Source organism: Taudactylus pleione, unplaced genomic scaffold, assembly GCF_031769625.1.
Source record: "Taudactylus pleione unplaced genomic scaffold, aTauple2 ptg000317l, whole genome shotgun sequence".
NCBI lineage: Eukaryota > Metazoa > Chordata > Amphibia > Anura > Myobatrachidae > Taudactylus > Taudactylus pleione.
In genome coordinates, this window is record NW_028284718.1 from 3,879,164 (window position 1) to 3,901,972 (window position 22,809).

General features: G+C 31.8%; 5 non-coding genes across 5 annotated transcripts; all 5 read left to right on the forward strand.

Annotated features, from left to right (window-relative positions):
• Positions 1 to 1,114: 1,114 nt before the first annotated feature.
• Positions 1,115 to 1,186, forward strand: TRNAP-UGG (transfer RNA proline (anticodon UGG)). Its single transcript has one exon. It is a non-coding gene; the product is annotated as a tRNA-Pro (tRNA).
• A 6,621-nt stretch (positions 1,187 to 7,807) lies between these two features.
• Positions 7,808 to 7,879, forward strand: TRNAP-UGG (transfer RNA proline (anticodon UGG)). Its single transcript has one exon. It is a non-coding gene; the product is annotated as a tRNA-Pro (tRNA).
• A 2,159-nt stretch (positions 7,880 to 10,038) lies between these two features.
• Positions 10,039 to 10,110, forward strand: TRNAP-UGG (transfer RNA proline (anticodon UGG)). The gene has a single exon. It is a non-coding gene; the product is annotated as a tRNA-Pro (tRNA).
• A 2,159-nt stretch (positions 10,111 to 12,269) lies between these two features.
• On the forward strand, positions 12,270 to 12,341 carry TRNAP-UGG (transfer RNA proline (anticodon UGG)). Its single transcript has one exon. It is a non-coding gene; the product is annotated as a tRNA-Pro (tRNA).
• Positions 12,342 to 14,500: 2,159 nt separating this feature from the next.
• TRNAP-UGG (transfer RNA proline (anticodon UGG)) lies at positions 14,501 to 14,572 on the forward strand. The gene has a single exon. It is a non-coding gene; the product is annotated as a tRNA-Pro (tRNA).
• Positions 14,573 to 22,809: the final 8,237 nt, after the last annotated feature.

The window sequence follows — 22,809 nt, forward strand, 5'->3', positions numbered from 1 at the left end:
TCTGCTGGGCATCATAAAACTTTGGACAGCAATTTCCAAGCAAGTGTACTTAGAAAAATATTGACTATTAGGAAATATTTTATTTATGATAATATTTCCTCCTTGTATACATTAGTGACTGCTTTAAAATAATACCATTTTCATATAAAAACAGTTAAGAAATCAAATAAAACATGCTTACTTGATGATTCTATGACTCTCACTATGGGTGTGAGAGGTCCCGGGTTCAAATCCTGGATGAGCCCAACTTTTCAGATTTTTTGACATGGTTCCATTATATTATTGAAGTCAATTTCCTGAGTGAATTTCAACTGAATGTTGTTTTTTCAAAACTCTCAAAATAGATTGGATTTACTTATTTGCACAATTGAATTTTGTTTTTTGTCAAACTGCTAAAATTATTTGTAAGTACTTATCTGCACATAGCATGTGACATGTCTTGGGTTTTATCCATCAGAAAAACTCTGCTGGGCATCATAAAACTTTGCACAGCAATTTCCAAGCAAGTATACTTCGAAAATTATTTACTATTAGGAAATATTTCATTTATTCTAATATTTCCACCTTGTATACATTAGTGACTGCTTTAAAATAATACAATTTTCACATAAAAACAGTGAAGAAATCAAATTAAACATGCTTACTTGATGACTCTATGATTCTCACTTCGGATGCAAGAGGTCACGGGTTCAAATCCCGGACGAGCCTAAATTTTTAGATACTTAGACATGGTTCCATTATCTTATTGAATTCAATTTCCAGAGTGAATTTCAACTAAATGTTGTTTTTTCAAAACTCTCAAAATAGATTGGATTTACTTATTTGCACAATTGAATTTTGTTTTTTGTCAAACTGCTAAAATTATTTGTAAGTTCTTATCTGCACATAGCATGTGACATGTCTTGGGTTTTATCCATCAGAAAAACTCTGCTGGGCATCATAAAACTTTGCACAGCAATTTCCAAGCAAGTATACTTAGAAAAATATTGACTATTAGGAAATATTTTATTTATTCTAATATTTCCACCTTGTATACACTAGTGACTGCTTTAAAATAATACAATTTTTACATAAAAACAGTTAAGAAATCAAATAAAACAGACTTATTTCATTTGGCTCGTTGGTCTAGGGGTATGATTCTTGCTTTGGGTGCGAGAGGTCCCGGGTTCAAATCCCAGACGAGCCCTCTATTTCTTTAGTACGGTGCATCTCATGGTTTTTATATATCTGATTTTCTCAATTGGCTAAGTCAATAGCATCAACTGAGTTTTGTTTTTGCCATACTCCCAATAGAAATTGTAAATACTTATGAATCTTGCCTTCATCATTTTTCAATTGCCTTTCTTCTATTTATGCATGATTTACACATAGCTTTTGACAAGTCTTGGGTTTTATCGATCAGACAAGTCCAAACTCTGTAGCCTTTTTTAAATCTTGTCACTGCACTTTCCAAATAAGCACACAAAGAAAACTATCAATAGAATCTTACGGAAACATTTTAGTTGTTCTAAAAATAAGAGCATACTTATTCAAATTTCAACTGTATTGTGGTATATTAGGAAAACTGCAGGTTCCCTACTGTCTAGATAGATTTGAATGTTTTAAAAGAATAGTCTCATTTTGAAACACAAAAAGTTCAAAAATGAAATTGCAAGGTTATCTTTTGCCTTTCTTCTGTGTCTGGAAGCATGATTTGTACATTGCATATGACAAGTCTTTAGCTTCGTCCATGAGAGAAGTCCAAACTCTGTAGGCACTCGCAAATCTTGTCCCTGCACTTTTCCTATATGCATACTTAGAAAACTATCTACTGGACCATAAGGAAATATTTTATTTATTCTACAAATTCATTTTTACATAAATGTGTATGGTGTTTTTAAAAACAAAAAGCTATTTTCTTTAAATCAATTGAAAAATCAATAGAAAAATGTTCAGGTAGGTGGCTTGTTGGTCTAGGGTTATGATTCTCACTTAGGGTGCGAGAGGTCCCAGGTTCAAATCATGGACGAGGCCAAATTTTCAGATTCTTTGACATGGTTCCATTATCTTATTGAAGTCAATTTCCTGAGTAAAATCTTCAACTGAATACTATTTTTTAAAAACTCACAAAATAGATTGGATTTGCTTATTTGCACAATTGAATTTTGTTTTTTGTCAAACTGCTAAAATTATTTGTAATTACTTACCTGCACATAACATGTGACATGTCTTGGGTTTTATCCATCAGAAAAATTCTGCTGGGCATCATAAAACTTTGCACAGCAATTTCCAAGCAAGTGTACTTAGAAAAATATTGACTATTAGGAAATATTTTATTTATGATAATATTTCCTCCTTGTATACATTAGTGACTGCTTTAAAATAATACCATTTTCATATAAAAACAGTTAAGAAATCAAATAAAACATGCTTACTTGATGATTCTATGACTCTCACTATGGGTGTGAGAGGTCCCGGGTTCAAATCCTGGATGAGCCCAACTTTTCAGATTTTTTGACATGGTTCCATTATATTATTGAAGTCAATTTCCTGAGTGAATTTCAACTGAATGTTGTTTTTTCAAAACTCTCAAAATAGATTGGATTTACTTATTTGCACAATTGAATTTTGTTTTTTGTCAAACTGCTAAAATTATTTGTAAGTACTTATCTGCACATAGCATGTGACATGTCTTGGGTTTTATCCATCAGAAATCTCTGCTGGCATCATAAAACTTTGCACAGCAATTTCCAAGCAAGTATACTTCGAAAATTATTTACTATTAGGAAATATTTCATTTATTCTAATATTTCCACCTTGTATACATTAGTGACTGCTTTAAAATAATACAATTTTCACATAAAAACAGTGAAGAAATCAAATTAAACATGCTTACTTGATGACTCTATGATTCTCACTTCGGATGCAAGAGGTCACGGGTTCAAATCACGGACGAGCCCAAATTTTTAGATACTTAGACATGGTTCCATTATCTTATTGAATTCAATTTCCAGAGTGAATTTCAACTAAATGTTGTTTTTTCAAAACTCTCAAAATAGATTGGATTTACTTATTTGCACAATTGAATTTTGTTTTTTGTCAAACTGCTAAAATTATTTGTAAGTACTTATCTGCACATAGCATGTGACATGTCTTGGGTTTTATCCATCAGAAAAACTCTGCTGGGCATCATAAAACTTTGCACAGCAATTTCCAAGCAAGTATACTTAGAAAAATATTGACTATTAGGAAATATTTTATTTATTCTAATATTTCCACCTTGTGTACACTAGTGACTGCTTTAAAATAATACAATTTTTACATAAAAACAGTTAAGAAATCAAATAAAACAGACTTATTTCATTTGGCTCGTTGGTCTAGGGGTATGATTCTTGCTTTGGGTGCGAGAGTTCCCGGGTTCAAATCCCAGACGAGCCCTCTATTTCTTTAGTACGGTGCATCTCATGGTTTTTATATATCTGATTTTCTCAATTGGCTAAGTCGATAGCATCAACTGAGTTTTGTTTTTGCCATACTCCCAATAGAAATTGTAAATACTTATGAATCTTGCATTCATCATTTTTCAATTGCCTTTCTTCTATTTATGCATGATTTACACATAGCTTTTGACAAGTCTTGGGTTTTATCGATCAGACAAGTCCAAACTCTGTAGCCATTTTTAAATCTTGTCACTGCACTTTCCAAATAAGCACACAAAGAAAACTATCAATAGAATCTTACGGAAACATTTTAGTTGTTCTAAAAATAAGAGCATACTTATTCAAATTTCAACTGTATTGTGGTATATTAGGAAAACTGCAGGTTCCCTACTGTCTAGATAGCTTTGAATGTTTTAAAAGAATAGTCTCATTTTGAAACACAAAAAGTTCAAAAATGAAATTGCAAGGTTATCTTTTGCCTTTCTTCTGTGTCTGGAAGCATGATTTGTACATTGCATATGACAAGTCTTTAGCTTCGTCCATGAGAGAAGTCCAAACTCTGTAGGCACTCGCAAATCTTGTCCCTGCACTTTTCCTATATGCATACTTAGAAAACTATCTACTGGACCATAAGGAAATATTTTATTTATTCTACAAATTCATTTTTACATAAATGTGTATGGTGTTTTTAAAAACAAAAAGCTATTTTCTTTAAATCAATTGAAAAATCAGTAGAAAAATGTTCAGGTAGGTGGCTTGTTGGTCTAGGGTTATGATTCTCACTTAGGGTGCGAGAGGTCCCAGGTTCAAATCATGGATGAGGCCAAATTTTCAGATTCTTTGACATGGTTCCATTATCTTATTGAAGTCAATTTCCTGAGTAAAATCTTCAACTGAATACTATTTTTTAAAAACTCACAAAATAGATTGGATTTGCTTATTTGCACAATTGAATTTTGTTTTTTGTCAAACTGCTAAAATTATTTGTAATTACTTACCTGCACATAACATGTGACATGTCTTGGGTTTTATCCATCAGAAAAATTCTGCTGGGCATCATAAAACTTTGCACAGCAATTTCCAAGCAAGTGTACTTAGAAAAATATTGACTATTAGGAAATATTTTATTTATGATAATATTTCCTCCTTGTATACATTAGTGACTGCTTTAAAATAATACCATTTTCATATAAAAACAGTTAAGAAATCAAATAAAACATGCTTACTTGATGATTCTATGACTATCACTATGGGTGTGAGAGGTCCCGGGTTCAAATCCTGGATGAGCCCAACTTTTCAGATTTTTTGACATGGTTCCATTATATTATTGAAGTCAATTTCCTGAGTGAATTTCAACTGAATGTTGTTTTTTCAAAACTCTCAAAATAGATTGGATTTACTTATTTGCACAATTGAATTTTGTTTTTTGTCAAACTGCTAAAATTATTTGTAAGTACTTATCTGCACATAGCATGTGACATGTCTTGGGTTTTATCCATCAGAAATCTCTGCTGGCATCATAAAACTTTGCACAGCAATTTCCAAGCAAGTATACTTCGAAAATTATTTACTATTAGGAAATATTTCATTTATTCTAATATTTCCACCTTGTATACATTAGTGACTGCTTTAAAATAATACAATTTTCACATAAAAACAGTGAAGAAATCAAATTAAACATGCTTACTTGATGACTCTATGATTCTCACTTCGGATGCAAGAGTTCACGGGTTCAAATCCCGGACGAGCCCAAATTTTTAGATACTTAGACATGGTTCCATTATCTTATTGAATTCAATTTCCAGAGTGAATTTCAACTAAATGTTGTTTTTTCAAAACTCTCAAAATAGATTGGATTTACTTATTTGCACAATTGAATTTTGTTTTTTGTCAAACTGCTAAAATTATTTGTAAGTACTTATCTGCACATAGCATGTGACATGTCTTGGGTTTTATCCATCAGAAAAACTCTGCTGGGCATCATAAAACTTTGCACAGCAATTTCCAAGCAAGTATACTTAGAAAAATATTGACTATTAGGAAATATTTTATTTATTCTAATATTTCCACCTTGTGTACACTAGTGACTGCTTTAAAATAATACAATTTTTACATAAAAACAGTTAAGAAATCAAATAAAACAGACTTTTTTCATTTGGCTCGTTGGTCTAGGGGTATGATTCTTGCTTTGGGTGCGAGAGTTCCCGGGTTCAAATCCCAGACGAGCCCTCTATTTCTTTAGTACGGTGCATCTCATGGTTTTTATATATCTGATTTTCTCAATTGGCTAAGTCGATAGCATCAACTGAGTTTTGTTTTTGCCATACTCCCAATAGAAATTGTAAATACTTATGAATCTTGCATTCATCATTTTTCAATTGCCTTTCTTCTATTTATGCATGATTTACACATAGCTTTTGACAAGTCTTGGGTTTTATCGATCAGACAAGTCCAAACTCTGTAGCCATTTTTAAATCTTGTCACTGCACTTTCCAAATAAGCACACAAAGAAAACTATCAATAGAATCTTACGGAAACATTTTAGTTGTTCTAAAAATAAGAGCATACTTATTCAAATTTCAACTGTATTGTGGTATATTAGGAAAACTGCAGGTTCCCTACTGTCTAGATAGCTTTGAATGTTTTAAAAGAATAGTCTCATTTTGAAACACAAAAAGTTCAAAAATGAAATTGCAAGGTTATCTTTTGCCTTTCTTCTGTGTCTGGAAGCATGATTTGTACATTGCATATGACAAGTCTTTAGCTTCGTCCATGAGAGAAGTCCAAACTCTGTAGGCACTCGCAAATCTTGTCCCTGCACTTTTCCTATATGCATACTTAGAAAACTATCTACTGGACCATAAGGAAATATTTTATTTATTCTACAAATTCATTTTTACATAAATGTGTATGGTGTTTTTAAAAACAAAAAGCTATTTTCTTTAAATCAATTGAAAAATCAGTAGAAAAATGTTCAGGTAGGTGGCTTGTTGGTCTAGGGTTATGATTCTCACTTAGGGTGCGAGAGGTCCCAGGTTCAAATCATGGATGAGGCCAAATTTTCAGATTCTTTGACATGGTTCCATTATCTTATTGAAGTCAATTTCCTGAGTAAAATCTTCAACTGAATACTATTTTTTAAAAACTCACAAAATAGATTGGATTTGCATATTTGCACAATTGAATTTTGTTTTTTGTCAAACTGCTAAAATTATTTGTAATTACTTACCTGCACATAACATGTGACATGTCTTGGGTTTTATCCATCAGAAAAACTCTGCTGGGCATCATAAAACTTTGCACAGCAATTTCCAAGCAAGTGTACTTAGAAAAATATTGACTATTAGGAAATATTTTATTTATGATAATATTTCCTCCTTGTATACATTAGTGACTGCTTTAAAAGAATACCATTTTCATATAAAAACAGTTAAGAAATCAAATAAAACATGCTTACTTGATGATTCTATGACTCTCACTATGGGTGCGAGAGGTCCCGGGTTCAAATCCTGGATGAGCCCAACTTTTCAGATTTTTTGACATGGTTCCATTATCTTATTGAAGTCAATTTCCTGAGTGAATTTCAACTGAATGTTGTTTTTTCAAAACTCTCAAAATAGATTGGATTTACTTATTTGCACAATTGAATTTTGTTTTTTGTCAAACTGCTAAAATTATTTGTAAGTACTTATCTGCACATAGCATGTGACATGTCTTGGGTTTTATCCATCAGAAATCTCTGCTGGCATCATAAAACTTTGCACAGCAATTTCCAAGCAAGTATACTTCAAAAATTATTTACTATTAGGAAATATTTCATTTATTCTAATATTTCCACCTTGTATACATTAGTGACTACTTTAAAATAATACAATTTTCACATAAAAACAGTTAAGAAATCAAATTAAACATGCTTACTTGATGACTCTATGATTCTCACTTCGGGTGCAAGAGGTCACGGGATCAAATCCCGGACGAGCCCAAATTTTTAGATACTTAGACATGGTTCCATTATCTTATTGAATTCAATTTCCAGAGGGAATTTCAACTGAATGTTGTTTTTTCAAAACTCTGAAAATAGATTGGATTTACTTATTTGCACAATTGAATTTTGTTTTTTGTCAAACTGCTAAAATTATTTGTAAGTACTTATCTGCACATAGCATGTGACATGTCTTGGGTTTTATCCATCAGAAAAACTCTGCTGGGCATCATAAAACTTTGCACAGCAATTTCCAAGCAAGTATACTTAGAAAAATATTGACTATTAGGAAATATTTTATTTATTCTAATATTTCCACCTTGTATACATTAGTGACTGCTTTAAAATAATACAATTTTTACATAAAAACAGTTAAGAAATCAAATAAAACAGACTTATTTTGTTTGGCTCGTTGGTCTAGGGGTATGATTCTTGCTTTGGGTGCGAGAGGTCCCGGGTTCAAATCCCAGACGAGCCCTCTATTTCTTTAGTACGGTGCATCTCATGGTTTTTATATATCTGATTTTCTCAATTGGCGAAGTCAATAGCATCAACTGAGTTTTGTTTTTGCCATACTCCCAATAGAAATTGTAAATACTTATGAATCTTGCATTCATCATTTTTCAATTGCCTTTCTTCTATTTATGCATGATTTACACATAGCTTTTGACAAGTCTTGGGTTTTATCGATCAGACAAGTCCAAACTCTGTAGCCATTTTTAAATCTTGTCACTGCACTTTCCAAATAAGCACACAAAGAAAACTATCAATAGAATCTTACGGAAACATTTTAGTTGTTCTAAAAATAAGAGCATACTTATTCAAATTTCAACTGTATTGTGGTATATTAGGAAAACTGCAGGTTCCCTACTGTCTAGATAGCTTTGAATGTTTTAAAAGAATAGTCTCATTTTGAAACACAAAAAGTTCAAAAATGAAATTGCAAGGTTATCTTTTGCCTTTCTTCTGTGTCTGGAAGCATGATTTGTACATTGCATATGACAAGTCTTTAGCTTCGTCCATGAGAGAAGTCCAAACTCTGTAGGCACTCGCAAATCTTGTCCCTGCACTTTTCCTATATGCATACTTAGAAAACTATCTACTGGACCATAAGGAAATATTTTATTTATTCTACAAATTCATTTTTACATAAATGTGTATGGTGTTTTTAAAAACAAAAAGCTATTTTCTTTAAATCAATTGAAAAATCAATAGAAAAATGTTCAGGTAGGTGGCTTGTTGGTCTAGGGTTATGATTCTCACTTAGGGTGCGAGAGGTCCCAGGTTCAAATCATGGACGAGGCCAAATTTTCAGATTCTTTGACATGGTTCCATTATCTTATTGAAGTCAATTTCCTGAGTAAAATCTTCAACTGAATACTATTTTTTAAAAACTCACAAAATAGATTGGATTTGCTTATTTGCACAATTGAATTTTGTTTTTTGTCAAACTGCTAAAATTATTTGTAATTACTTACCTGCACATAACATGTGACATGTCTTGGGTTTTATCCATCAGAAAAATTCTGCTGGGCATCATAAAACTTTGCACAGCAATTTCCAAGCAAGTGTACTTAGAAAAATATTGACTATTAGGAAATATTTTATTTATGATAATATTTCCTCCTTGTATACATTAGTGACTGCTTTAAAATAATACCATTTTCATATAAAAACAGTTAAGAAATCAAATAAAACATGCTTACTTGATGATTCTATGACTCTCACTATGGGTGTGAGAGGTCCCGGGTTCAAATCCTGGACGAGCCCAACTTTTCAGATTTTTTGACATGGTTCCATTATATTATTGAAGTCAATTTCCTGAGTGAATTTCAACTGAATGTTGTTTTTTCAAAACTCTCAAAATAGATTGGATTTACTTATTTGCACAATTGAATTTTGTTTTTTGTCAAACTGCTAAAATTATTTGTAAGTACTTATCTGCACATAGCATGTGACATGTCTTGGGTTTTATCCATCAGAAATCTCTGCTGGCATCATAAAACTTTGCACAGCAATTTCCAAGCAAGTATACTTCGAAAATTATTTACTATTAGGAAATATTTCATTTATTCTAATATTTCCACCTTGTATACATTAGTGACTGCTTTAAAATAATACAATTTTCACATAAAAACAGTGAAGAAATCAAATTAAACATGCTTACTTGATGACTCTATGATTCTCACTTCGGATGCAAGAGTTCACGGGTTCAAATCCCGGACGAGCCCAAATTTTTAGATACTTAGACATGGTTCCATTATCTTATTGAATTCAATTTCCAGAGTGAATTTCAACTAAATGTTGTTTTTTCAAAACTCTGAAAATAGATTGGATTTACTTATTTGCACAATTGAATTTTGTTTTTTGTCAAACTGCTAAAATTATTTGTAAGTACTTATCTGCACATAGCATGTGACATGTCTTGGGTTTTATCCATCAGAAAAACTCTGCTGGGCATCATAAAACTTTGCACAGCAATTTCCAAGCAAGTATACTTAGAAAAATATTGACTATTAGGAAATATTTTATTTATTCTAATATTTCCACCTTGTATACACTAGTGACTGCTTTAAAATAATACAATTTTTACATAAAAACAGTTAAGAAATCAAATAAAACAGACTTATTTCATTTGGCTCGTTGGTCTAGGGGTATGATTCTTGCTTTGGGTGCGAGAGGTCCCGGGTTCAAATCCCAGACGAGCCCTCTATTTCTTTAGTACGGTGCATCTCATGGTTTTTATATATCTGATTTTCTCAATTGGCTAAGTCGATAGCATCAACTGAGTTTTGTTTTTGCCATACTCCCAATAGAAATTGTAAATACTTATGAATCTTGCATTCATCATTTTTCAATTGCCTTTCTTCTATTTATGCATGATTTACACATAGCTTTTGACAAGTCTTGGGTTTTATCGATCAGACAAGTCCAAACTCTGTAGCCATTTTTAAATCTTGTCACTGCACTTTCCAAATAAGCACACAAAGAAAACTATCAATAGAATCTTACGGAAACATTTTAGTTGTTCTAAAAATAAGAGCATACTTGTTCAAATTTCAACTGTATTGTGGTATATTAGGAAAACTGCAGGTTCCCTACTGTCTAGATAGCTTTGAATGTTTTAAAAGAATAGTCTCATTTTGAAACACAAAAAGTTCAAAAATGAAATTGCAAGGTTATCTTTTGCCTTTCTTCTGTGTCTGGAAGCATGATTTGTACATTGCATATGACAAGTCTTTAGCTTCATCCATGAGAGAAGTCCAAACTCTGTAGGCACTCGCAAATCTTGTCCCTGCACTTTTCCTATATGCATACTTAGAAAACTATCTACTGGACCATAAGGAAATATTTTATTTATTCTACAAATTCATTTTTACATAAATGTGTATGGTGTTTTTAAAAACAAAAAGCTATTTTCTTTAAATCAATTGAAAAATCAGTAGAAAAATGTTCAGGTAGGTGGCTTGTTGGTCTAGGGTTATGATTCTCACTTAGGGTGCGAGAGGTCCCAGGTTCAAATCATGGACGAGGCCAAATTTTCAGATTCTTTGACATGGTTCCATTATCTTATTGAAGTCAATTTCCTGAGTAAAATCTTCAACTGAATACTATTTTTTAAAAACTCACAAAATAGATTGGATTTGTTTATTTGCACAATTGAATTTTGTTTTTTGTCAAACTGCTAAAATTATTTGTAATTACTTACCTGCACATAACATGTGACATGTCTTGGGTTTTATCCATCAGAAAAACTCTGCTGGGCATCATAAAACTTTGCACAGCAATTTCCAAGCAAGTGTACTTAGAAAAATATTGACTATTAGGAAATATTTTATTTATGATAATATTTCCTCCTTGTATACATTAGTGACTGCTTTAAAAGAATACCATTTTCATATAAAAACAGTTAAGAAATCAAATAAAACATGCTTACTTGATGATTCTATGACTCTCACTATGGGTGCGAGAGGTCCCGGGTTCAAATCCTGGATGAGCCCAACTTTTCAGATTTTTTGACATGGTTCCATTATCTTATTGAAGTCAATTTCCTGAGTGAATTTCAACTGAATGTTGTTTTTTCAAAACTCTCAAAATAGATTGGATTTACTTATTTGCACAATTGAATTTTGTTTTTTGTCAAACTGCTAAAATTATTTGTAAGTACTTATCTGCACATAGCATGTGACATGTCTTGGGTTTTATCCATCAGAAATCTCTGCTGGCATCATAAAACTTTGCACAGCAATTTCCAAGCAAGTATACTTCAAAAATTATTTACTATTAGGAAATATTTCATTTATTCTAATATTTCCACCTTGTATACATTAGTGACTACTTTAAAATAATACAATTTTCACATAAAAACAGTTAAGAAATCAAATTAAACATGCTTACTTGATGACTCTATGATTCTCACTTCGGGTGCAAGAGGTCACGGGATCAAATCCCGGACGAGCCCAAATTTTTAGATACTTAGACATGGTTCCATTATCTTATTGAATTCAATTTCCAGAGGGAATTTCAACTGAATGTTGTTTTTTCAAAACTCTGAAAATAGATTGGATTTACTTATTTGCACAATTGAATTTTGTTTTTTGTCAAACTGCTAAAATTATTTGTAAGTACTTATCTGCACATAGCATGTGACATGTCTTGGGTTTTATCCATCAGAAAAACTCTGCTGGGCATCATAAAACTTTGCACAGCAATTTCCAAGCAAGTATACTTAGAAAAATATTGACTATTAGGAAATATTTTATTTATTCTAATATTTCCACCTTGTATACATTAGTGACTGCTTTAAAATAATACAATTTTTACATAAAAACAGTTAAGAAATCAAATAAAACAGACTTATTTTATTTGGCTCGTTGGTCTAGGGGTATGATTCTTGCTTTGGGTGCGAGAGGTCCCGGGTTCAAATCCCAGACGAGCCCTCTATTTCTTTAGTACGGTGCATCTCATGGTTTTTATATATCTGATTTTCTCAATTGGCTAAGTCAATAGCATCAACTGAGTTTTGTTTTTGCCATACTCCCAATAGAAATTGTAAATACTTATGAATCTTGCATTCATCATTTTTCAATTGCCTTTCTTCTATTTATGCATGATTTACACATAGCTTTTGACAAGTCTTGGGTTTTATCGATCAGACAAGTCCAAACTCTGTAGCCATTTTTAAATCTTGTCACTGCACTTTCCAAATAAGCACACAAAGAAAACTATCAATAGAATCTTACGGAAACATTTTAGTTGTTCTAAAAATAAGAGCATACTTATTCAAATTTCAACTGTATTGTGGTATATTAGGAAAACTGCAGGTTCCCTACTGTCTAGATAGCTTTGAATGTTTTAAAAGAATAGTCTCATTTTGAAACACAAAAAGTTCAAAAATGAAATTGCAAGGTTATCTTTTGCCTTTCTTCTGTGTCTGGAAGCATGATTTGTACATTGCATATGACAAGTCTTTAGCTTCGTCCATGAGAGAAGTCCAAACTCTGTAGGCACTCGCAAATCTTGTCCCTGCACTTTTCCTATATGCATACTTAGAAAACTATCTACTGGACCATAAGGAAATATTTTATTTATTCTACAAATTCATTTTTACATAAATGTGTATGGTGTTTTTAAAAACAAAAAGCTATTTTCTTTAAATCAATTGAAAAATCAATAGAAAAATGTTCAGGTAGGTGGCTTGTTGGTCTAGGGTTATGATTCTCACTTAGGGTGCGAGAGGTCCCAGGTTCAAATCATGGACGAGGCCAAATTTTCAGATTCTTTGACATGGTTCCATTATCTTATTGAAGTCAATTTCCTGAGTAAAATCTTCAACTGAATACTATTTTTTAAAAACTCACAAAATAGATTGGATTTGCTTATTTGCACAATTGAATTTTGTTTTTTGTCAAACTGCTAAAATTATTTGTAATTACTTACCTGCACATAACATGTGACATGTCTTGGGTTTTATCCATCAGAAAAACTCTGCTGGGCATCATAAAACTTTGCACAGCAATTTCCAAGCAAGTGTACTTAGAAAAATATTGACTATTAGGAAATATTTTATTTATGATAATATTTCCTCCTTGTATACATTAGTGACTGCTTTAAAAGAATACCATTTTCATATAAAAACAGCTAAGAAATCAAATAAAACATGCTTACTTGATGATTCTATGACTCTCACTATGGGTGCGAGAGGTCCCGGGTTCAAATCCTGGATGAGCCCAACTTTTCAGATTTTTTGACATGGTTCCATTATCTTATTGAAGTCAATTTCCTGAGTGAATTTCAACTGAATGTTGTTTTTTCAAAACTCTCAAAATAGATTGGATTTACTTATTTGCACAATTGAATTTTGTTTTTTGTCAAACTGCTAAAATTATTTGTAAGTACTTATCTGCACATAGCATGTGACATGTCTTGGGTTTAATCCATCAGAAATCTCTGCTGGCATCATAAAACTTTGCACAGCAATTTCCAAGCAAGTATACTTCTAAAATTATTTACTATTAGGAAATATTTCATTTATTCTAATATTTCCACCTTGTATACATTAGTGACTACTTTAAAATAATACAATTTTCACATAAAAACAGTTAAGAAATCAAATTAAACATGCTTACTTGATGACTCTATGATTCTCACTTCGGGTGCAAGAGGTCACGGGTTCAAATCCCGGACGAGCCCAAATTTTTAGATACTTAGACATGGTTCCATTATCTTATTGAATTCAATTTCCAGAGTGAATTTCAACTGAATGTTGTTTTTTCAAAACTCTGAAAATAGATTGGATTTACTTATTTGCACAATTGAATTTTGTTTTTTGTCAAACTGCTAAAATTATTTGTAAGTACTTATCTGCACATAGCATGTGACATGTCTTGGGTTTTATCCATCAGAAAAACTCTGCTGGGCATCATAAAACTTTGCACAGCAATTTCCAAGCAAGTATACTTAGAAAAATATTGACTAATAGGAAATATTTTATTTATTCTAATATTTCCACCTTGTATACATTAGTGACTGCTTTAAAATAATACAATTTTTACATAAAAACAGTTAAGAAATCAAATAAAACAGACTTATTTTGTTTGGCTCGTTGGTCTAGGGGTATGATTCTTGCTTTGGGTGCGAGAGGTCCCGGGTTCAAATCCCAGACGAGCCCTCTATTTCTTTAGTACGGTGCATCTCATGGTTTTTATATATCTGATTTTCTCAATTGGCTAAGTCAATAGCATCAACTGAGTTTTGTTTTTGCCATACTCCCAATAGAAATTGTAAATACTTATGAATCTTGCATTCATCATTTTTCAATTGCCTTTCTTCTATTTATGCATGATTTACACATAGCTTTTGACAAGTCTTGGGTTTTATCGATCAGACAAGTCCAAACTCTGTAGCCATTTTTAAATCTTGTCACTGCACTTTCCAAATAAGCACACAAAGAAAACTATCAATAGAATCTTACGGAAACATTTTAGTTGTTCTAAAAATAAGAGCATACTTATTCAAATTTCAACTGTATTGTGGTATATTAGGAAAACTGCAGGTTCCCTACTGTCTAGATAGCTTTGAATGTTTTAAAAGAATAGTCTCATTTTGAAACACAAAAAGTTCAAAAATGAAATTGCAAGGTTATCTTTTGCCTTTCTTCTGTGTCTGGAAGCATGATTTGTACATTGCATATGACAAGTCTTTAGCTTCGTCCATGAGAGAAGTCCAAACTCTGTAGGCACTCGCAAATCTTGTCCCTGCACTTTTCCTATATGCATACTTAGAAAACTATCTACTGGACCATAAGGAAATATTTTATTTATTCTACAAATTCATTTTTACATAAATGTGTATGGTGTTTTTAAAAACAAAAAGCTATTTTCTTTAAATCAATTGAAAAATCAATAGAAAAATGTTCAGGTAGGTGGCTTGTTGGTCTAGGGTTATGATTCTCACTTAGGGTGCGAGAGGTCCCAGGTTCAAATCATGGACGAGGCCAAATTTTCAGATTCTTTGACATGGTTCCATTATCTTATTGAAGTCAATTTCCTGAGTAAAATCTTCAACTGAATACTATTTTTTAAAAACTCACAAAATAGATTGGATTTGCTTATTTGCACAATTGAATTTTGTTTTATGTCAAACTGCTAAAATTATTTGTAATTACTTACCTGCACATAACATGTGACATGTCTTGGGTTTTATCCATCAGAAAAACTCTGCTGGGCATCATAAAACTTTGCACAGCAATTTCCAAGAAAGTGTACTTAGAAAAATATTGACTATTAGGAAATATTTTATTTATGATAATATTTCCTCCTTGTATACATTAGTGACTGCTTTAAAAGAATACCATTTTCATATAAAAACAGTTAAGAAATCAAATAAAACATGCTTACTTGATGATTCTATGACTCTCACTATGGGTGCGAGAGGTCCCGGGTTCAAATCCTGGATGAGCCCAACTTTTCAGATTTTTTGACATGGTTCCATTATCTTATTGAAGTCAATTTCCTGAGTAAAATCTTCAACTGAATACTATTTTTTAAAAACTCACAAAATAGATTGGATTTACTTATTTGCACAATTGAATTTTGTTTTTTGTCAAACTGCTAAAATTATTTGTAAGTACTTATCTGCACATAGCATGTGACATGTCTTGGGTTTTATCCATCAGAAATCTCTGCTGGCATCATAAAACTTTGCACAGCAATTTCCAAGCAAGTATACTTCGAAAATTATTTACTATTAGGAAATATTTCATTTATTCTAATTTTTCCACCTTGTATACATTAGTGACTACTTTAAAATAATACAATTTTCACATAAACACAGTTAAGAAATCAAATTAAACATGCTTACTTGATGACTCTATGATTCTCACTTCGGGTGCAAGAGGTCACGGGTTCAAATCCCGGACGAGCCCAAATTTTTAGATACTTAGACATGGTTCCATTATCTTATTGAATTCAATTTCCAGAGTGAATTTCAACTGAATGTTGTTGTTTCAAAACTCTCAAAATAGATTGGATTTACTTATTTGCACAATTTAATTTTGTTTTTTGTCAAACTGCTAAAATTATTTGTAAGTACTTATCTGCACATAGCATGTGACATGTCTTGGGTTTTATCCATCAGAAAAACTCTGCTGGGCATCATAAAACTTTGCACAGCAATTTCCAAGCAAGTATACTTAGAAAAATATTGACTATTAGGAAATATTTTATTTATTCTAATATTTCCACCTTGTATACATTAGTGACTGCTTTATAATAATACAATTTTTACATAAAAACAGTTAAGAAAGCAAATAAAACAGACTTATTTCATTTGGCTCGTTGGTCTAGGGGTATGATTCTTGCTTTGGGTGCGAGAGGTCCCTGGTTCAAATCCCAGACAAGACTTCTATTTCTTTAGTACGGTGCATCTCATGGTTTTTATATATCTGATTTTCTCAATTGGCTAAGTCAATAGCATCAACTGAGTTTTGTTTTTGCCATACTCCCAATAGAAATTGTAAATACTTATGAATCTTGCATTCATCATTTTTCAATTGCCTTTCTTCTATTTATGCATGATTTACACATAGCTTTTGACAAGTCTTGGGTTTTATCGATCAGACAAGTCCAAACTCTGTAGCCATTTTTAAATCTTGTCACTGCACTTTCCAAATAAGCACACAAAGAAAACTATCAATAGAATCTTACGGAAACATTTTAGTTGTTCTAAAAATAAGAGCATACTTATTCAAATTTCAACTGTATTGTGGTATATTAGGAAAACTGCAGGTTCCCTACTGTCTAGATAGCTTTGAATGTTTTAAAAGAATAGTCTCATTTTGAAACACAAAAAGTTCAAAAATGAAATTGCAAGGTTTTCTTTTGCCTTTCTTCTGTGTCTGGAAGCATGATTTGTACATTGCATATGACAAGTCTTTAGCTTCGTCTATGAGAAAAGTCCAAACTCTGTAGGCACTCACAAATCTTGTACCTGCACTTTTCCTATATGTATACTTAGAAAACTATCTACTGGACCATAAGGAAATATTTTATTTATTCTACAAATTCATTTTTACATAAATGTGTATGGTGTTTTTAAAAACAAAAAGCTATTTTCTTTAAATCAATTGAAAAACCAATAGAAATATGTTCTGGTAGGAGGCTTGTTGGTCTAGGGTTATGATTCTCGCTTAGGATGCGAGAGGTCCCAGGTTCAAATCGTGGACGAGCCCAAATTTTCAGATTCTTTGACATGGACTTATTGAAGTCAATTTCAAGCGTGAATTTCAACTGAAAGTTGTTTTTTCAAAACTCTCAAAATATATTGGATTTACTTATTTGCAGAATTGAATTTTGTTTTTTGTCAAACTGCTAATATTATTTGTAAGTACTTATCTGCACATAGCATGTGACATGTCTTGGGTTTTATCCATCAGAAAAACTCTGCTGGGCATCATAAAACTTTGCACGGCAATTTCCAAGCAAGTATACTTAGAAAAATATTGACTATTAGGAAATATATTTCTTATGCTAATATTTCTACCTTGTATACATTAGTGACTGCTTTAAAATAATACAATTTTCACATAAAAACAGTTAAGAAATCATATAAAACATGCTTACTTGAAGATTCTATGACTCTCACTTTGGGTGTGAGAGGTCCCGGGTTCAAATCCCAGACGAGCCCAAATTTTTAGATTCTTTGACATGGTCCATTATCTTATTGAAGTCAATTTCCAGAGTGAAATTCAACTGAATGTTGTTTTTTCAAAACTCTCAAAATAGATTGGATTTACTTATTTGCAGAATTGAATTTTGTTTTTTGTCAAACTGCTAAAATTATTTGCAAGCACTTATCTGCACATAGCATGTGACATGTCTTGGGTTTCATCCATCAGAAAAATTCTGCTGGGCATTATAAAACTTTGCACAGCAATTTCCAAGCAAGTATACTTAGAAAAATATTGACTATTAGGAAATATTTTATTTATGCTAATATTTCCTCATTGTATACATTAGTGACTGCTTTAAAAGAATACCATTGTCATATAAAATAGTTAAGAAATCAAATAAAACAGACTTATTTCATTTGGCACATTGGTCTAGGGGTATGATTCTCATTTTGGGTGCGAGAGGTCCCTGGTTCAAATCCCGGATGAGCCCTCTATTTCTTTTTTACGGTGCATCTCATGGTTTATATATATCTGATTTTCTCAATTGGCTAAGTCAATAGCATCAACTGAGTTTTGTTTTTGCCATACTCCCAATAGAATTTGTACATACTTATGAATCTTGCCTTCATCATTTTTCAATTGCCTTTCTTCTATTTATGCTTGATTTACACATAGCTTTTGACAAGTCTTGGGTTTTATCGATCAGACAAGTCCAAACTCTGTAGCCATTTTTAAATCTTGTCACTGCACTTTCCAAATAAGCACACAAAGAAAACTATCAATAGAATCTCACGGAAACATTTTAGTTATTCTAAAAATAAGAGCATACTTATTCAAATTTCAACTGTATTGTGGTATATTAGGAAAACTGCAGGTTCCCTACTGTCTAGATAGATTTGAATGTTTTAAAAGAATAGTCTCATTTTGAAACACAAAAAGTTCAAAAATGAAATTGTAATGTTATCTTTTGCCTTTCTTCTGTGTCTGGAAGCATGATTTGTACATTGCATATGACAAGTCTTTAGCTTCGTCCATGAGAGAAGTCCAAACTCTGTAGGCACTCGCAAATCTTGTCCCTGCACTTTTCCTATATGCATACTTAGAAAACTATCTACTGGACCATAAGGAAATATTTTATTTATTCTACAAATTCATTTTTACATAAATGTGTATGGTGTTTTTAAAAACAAAAAGCTATTTTCTTTAAATCAATTGAAAAATCAATAGAAAAATGTTAAGGTAGGTGGCTTGTTGGTCTAGGGTTATGATTCTCACTTAGGGTGCGAGAGGTCCCAGGTTCAAATCATGGACGAGGCCAAATTTTCAGATTCTTTGACATGGTTCCATTATCTTATTGAAGTCAATTTCCTGAGTAAAATCTTCAACTGAATAGTATTTTTTAAAAACTCACAAAATAGATTGGATTTGCTTATTTGCACAATTGAATTTTGTTTTTTGTCAAACTGCTAAAATTATTTGTAATTACTTACCTGCACATAACATGTGACATGTCTTGGGTTTTATCCATCAGAAATCTCTGCTGGCATCATAAAACTTTGCACAGCAATTTCCAAGCAAGTATACTTCGAAAATTATTTACTATTAGGAAATATTTCATTTATTCTAATATTTCCACCTTGTATACATTAGTGACTACTTTAAAATAATACAATTTTCACATAAAAACAGTTAAGAAATCAAATTAAACATGCTTACTTGATGACTCTATGATTCTCACTTCGGGTGCAAGAGGTCACGGGTTCAAATCCCGGACGAGCCCAAATTTTTAGATTCTTAGACATGGTTCCATTATCTTATTGAATTCAATTTCCAGAGTGAATTTCAACTGAATGTTGTTTTTTCAAAACTCTCAAAATAGATTGGATTTACTTATTTGCACAATTGAATTTTGTTTTTTGTCAAACTGCTAAAATTATTTGTAAGTACTTATCTGCACATAGCATGTGACATGTCTTGGGTTTTATCCATCAGAAAAACTCTGCTGGGCATCATAAAACTTTGCACAGCAATTTCCAAGCAAGTATACTTAGAAAAATATTGACTATTAGGAAATATTTTATTTATTCTAATATTTCCACCTTGTATACATTAGTGACTGTTTTAAAATAATACAATTTTTACATAAATACAGTTAAGAAATCAAATAAAACAGACTTATTTCATTTGGCTCGTTGGTCTAGGGGTATGATTCTTGCTTTGGGTGCGAGAGGTTCCGGGTTCAAATCCCAGTACGGTGCATCTCATGGTTTTTATATATCTGATTTTCTCAATTGGCTAAGTCAATAGCATCAACTGAGTTTTGTTTTTGCCATACTCTCAATAGAAATTGTAAATACTTATGAATCTTGCATTCATCATTTTTCAATTGCCTTTCTTCTATTTATGCATGATTTACACATAGCTTTTGACAAGTCTTGGGTTTTATCGATAAGACAAGTCCAAACTCTGTAGCCATTTTTAAATCTTGTCACTGCACTTTCCAAATAAGCACACAAAGAAAACTATCAATAGAATCTTACGGAAACATTTTAGTTGTTCTAAAAATAAGAGCATACTTATTCAAATTTCAACTGTATTGTGGTATATTAGGAAAACTGCAGGTTCCCTACTGTCTAGATAGCTTTGAATGTTTTAAAAGAATAGTCTCATTTTGAAACACAAAAAGTTCAAAAATGAAATTGCAAGGTTATCTTTTGCCTTTCTTCTGTGTCTGGAAGCATGATTTGTACATTGCATATGACAAGTCTTTAGCTTCGTCCATGAGAGAAGTCCAAACTCTGTAGGCACTCACAAATCTTGTCCCTGCACTTTTCCTATATGCATACTTAGAAAACTATCTACTGGACCATAAGGAAATATTTTATTTATTCTACAAATTCATTTTTACATAAATGTGTATGGTGTTTTTAAAAACAAAAAGCTATTTTCTTTAAATCAATTGAAAAATCAATAGAAAAATGTTCAGGTAGGTGGCTTGTTGGTCTAGGGTTATGATTCTCACTTAGGGTGCGAGAGGTCCCAGGTTCAAATCATGGACGAGGCCAAATTTTCAGATTCTTTGACATGGTTCCATTATCTTATTGAAGTCAATTTCCTGAGTAAAATCTTCAACTGAATACTATTTTTTAAAAACTCACAAAATAGATTGGATTTGCTTATTTGCACAATTGAATTTTGTTTTTTGTCAAACTGCTAAAATTATTTGTAATTACTTACCTGCACATAACATGTGACATGTCTTGGGTTTTATCCATCAGAAAAACTCTGCTGGGCATCATAAAACTTTGCACAGCAATTTCCAAGCAAGTGTACTTAGAAAAATATTGACTATTAGGAAATATTTTATTTATGATAATATTTCCTCCTTGTATACATTAGTGACTGCTTTAAAATAATACAATTTTCACATAAAAACAGTTAAGAAATCATATAAAACATGCTTACTTGAAGATTCTATGACTCTCACTTTGGGTGTGAGAGGTCCCGGGTTCAAATCCCAGACGAGCCCAAATTTTTAGATTCTTTGACATGGTCCATTATCTTATTGAAGTCAATTTCCAGAGTGAATTTCAACTGAATGTTGTTTTTTCAAAACTCTCAAAATAGATTGGATTTACTTATTTGCAGAATTGAATTTTGTTTTTTGTCAAACTGCTAAAATTATTTGCAAGCACTTATCTGCACATAGCATGTGACATGTCTTGGGTTTCATCCATCAGAAAAATTCTGCTGGGCATTATAAAACTTTGCACAGCAATTTCCAAGCAAGTATACTTAGAAAAATATTGACTATTAGGAAATATTTTATTTATGCTAATATTTCCTCCTTGTATACATTAGTGACTGCTTTAAAAGAATACCATTGTCATATAAAATAGTTAAGAAATCAAATAAAACAGACTTATTTCATTTGGCACATTGGTCTAGGGGTATGATTCTCATTTTGGGTGCGAGAGGTCCCTGGTTCAAATCCCGGATGAGCCCTCTATTTCTTTTTTACCGTGCATCTCATGGTTTATATATATCTGATTTTCTCAATTGGCTAAGTCAATAGCATCAACTGAGTTTTGTTTTTGCCATACTCCCAATAGAATTTGTACATACTTATGAATCTTGCCTTCATCATTTTTCAATTGCCTTTCTTCTATTTATGCATGATTTACACATAGCTTTTGACAAGTCTTGGGTTTTATCGATCAGACAAGTCCAAACTCTGTAGCCATTTTTAAATCTTGTCACTGCACTTTCCAAATAAGCACACAAAGAAAACTATCAATAGAATCTCACGGAAACATTTTAGTTATTCTAAAAATAAGAGCATACTTATTCAAATTTCAACTGTATTGTGGTATATTAGGAAAACTGCAGGTTCCCTACTGTCTAGATAGATTTGAATGTTTTAAAAGAATAGTCTCATTTTGAAACACAAAAAGTTCAAAAATGAAATTGCAATGTTATCTTTTGCCTTTCTTCTGTGTCTGGAAGCATGATTTGTACATTGCATATGACAAGTCTTTAGCTTCGTCCATGAGAGAAGTCCAAACTCTGTAGGCACTCGCAAATCTTGTCCCTGCACTTTTCCTATATGCATACTTAGAAAACTATCTACTGGACCATAAGGAAATATTTTATTTATTCTACAAATTCATTTTTACATAAATGTGTATGGTGTTTTTAAAAACAAAAAGCTATTTTCTTTAAATCAATTGAAAAAT